The sequence below is a fragment of the Taudactylus pleione genome, unplaced genomic scaffold, assembly GCF_031769625.1.
Source record: "Taudactylus pleione unplaced genomic scaffold, aTauple2 ptg001220l, whole genome shotgun sequence".
Taxonomy (NCBI): Eukaryota; Metazoa; Chordata; class Amphibia; order Anura; family Myobatrachidae; genus Taudactylus; species Taudactylus pleione.
The window spans coordinates 391,225-393,635 of NW_028285620.1; positions in this window are offsets into that span (position 1 = coordinate 391,225).

Sequence of the window (2,411 nt, forward strand, 5' to 3'; positions counted from 1 at the left end):
AAATGAATAAGAAGTGAATAAAAAGCTGTAAAATGAATAAGAAATTAATAAGAAGCTGTAAAATGAATAAGAAATGAATAATAAGCTGGAAAACAAATAAGAAGTTAAAAAGAAACTGCAAAATGAATAAAAAGTGAATAAAAAATTGTAAAATCAATAAGAAATTAATAACAAGCTGGGCTATTAATGAGAAGTGAGTAAAAAGCTGTAAAATGAATAAGAAGTGAATAAGAAGCTGTAAAATGAATAAGAAATGAATAAGAAGCTGGAAAATGAATAAGAAGTGAATAAGAAGCTGGAAAATGAATAAGAAATGAATAGGAAGCTGGAAAATGAATAAGAAGTTAATAAGAAGCTGTAAAATGAATAGGAAATGAATAAGAAGCTGTAAAATGAATAAGAAGTGAATAAGAAGCCATAAAATGAATAAGAAGTGAATAAGAAGCTGTAAAATGAATAAGAAGTGATTAAGAAGCTGTAAAATGAATAGGAAATGAATAAGAAGCTGTAAAATGAATAAGAAGTGAATAAGAAGCTGTAAAATGAATAGGAAATGAATAAGAAGCTGTAAAATGAATAAGAAGTGAATAAGAAGCCATAAAATGAATAAGAAGTGAATAAGAAGCTGTAAAATGAATAAGAAGTGATTAAGAAGCTGTAAAATGAATAGGAAATGAATAAGAAGCTGTAAAATGAATAAGAAAAGAATAAGAAGCTGTAAAATGAATAGGAAATGAATAAGAAGCTGTAAAATGAATAAGAAGTGAATAAGAAGCCGGAAAATGAATAAGAAGTGAATAAGAAGCCATAAAATGAATAAGAAGTGAATAAGAAGCTGTAAAATGAATAAGAAATGAATAAGAAGCTGTAAAATGAATAAGAAATGAATAAGAAGCTGTAAAATGAATAAGAAGTGAATAAGAAGCTGTAAAATGAATAGGAAATGAATAAGAAGCTGTAAAATGAATAAGAAGTGAATAAGAAGCTGTAAAATGAATAAGAAATGAATAAGAAGCTGGAAAATGAATAAGAAGTGAAAAAGAAGCTGGAAAATGAATAAGAAGTGAATAAAAAGCTGTAAAATGAATAAGAAATTAATAAGAAGCTGGATAATTAATAAGAAGTGAATAAGAAGCTGTAAAATGAATAAGAAGTGAATAAGAAGCTGGAAAATGAATAAGAAATTAATAAGAAGCTGGAAAATGAATAAGAAGTGAATAAGAAGCTGGAGCATAAATAAGAAGTGAATGAGAAGCTTGAGCATAAATAAGAAGTGAATAAGAAGTGAATAAGAAGCTGGAGCACAAATAAGAAGTGAATAAGAAGCTTGAGCATAAATAAGAAGTGAATAAGAAGTGAATAAGAAGCTGGAGCATAAACAAGAAGTGAATAAGAAGCTTGAGCATAAATAAGAAGTGAATAAGAAGTGAATAAGAAGCTGGAGTACAAATAAGAAGTGAATAAGAAGCTGGAGAACAAATAAGAAGTGAATAAGAAGCTGGAGCACAAATAAGAAGTGAATTAGAAGCTGGCGCACAAATAAGAAGTGAAAAAGAAGCTGGAACACGAATAAGAAGTGAGTAAGAAACTGGAGCACAAATAAGAAGTGAATAAGACGCTGGAGCACAAATAAGAAGTGAAAAAGAAGCTGTAAAATGAATAAGAAGCTGTAAAATGAATAAGAAATGAATAAGAAGCTGGAAAATTAATAAGAGGTGAAAAAGAAGCTGAGAAAATGAATAAGAAGTGAAAAAAATGCTGTAAAATGAATAAGAAATGAATAAGAAGCTGTAAAATGAATAAGAAATGAATAAGAAGCTGAGAAAATGAATAAGAAGTGAATAAAAAGCTGTAAAATGAATAAGAAGTGAATAAGAAGCTGTAAAATGAATAAGAAATGAATAAGAAGCTGGAAAATGAATAAGAAGTGAAAAAGAAGCTGGAAAATGAATAAGAAGTGAATAAAAAGCTGTAAAATCAATAAGAAATCAATAAGAAGCTGGACAATTAATAAGAAGTGAATAAAAAGCTGTAAAATGAATAAGAAGTGAATAAGAAGCTGTAAAATGAATAAGAAGTGAATAAGAAGCTGTAAAATGAATAAGAAATGAATAAGAAGCTGGAAAAAGTATAAGAAGTGAATAAGAAGCTGGAAAATTAATAAGAAATGAATAAGAAGCTGGAAAATGAATATGAAGTTAATAAGAAGCTGAAATATGAATAAGAAGTGAATAAGAAGCTGTAAAATGAACAGGAAATGAATGAGAAGCTGGAAAATGAATAAGAAGTGAATAAGAAGCTGTAAAATGAATAGGAAATGAATAAGAAGCTGGAAAATTAATAAGAAGTGAATAAGAAGCCATAAAATGAATAAGAAGTGATTAAGAAGCTGTAAAATGAATAGGAAATGA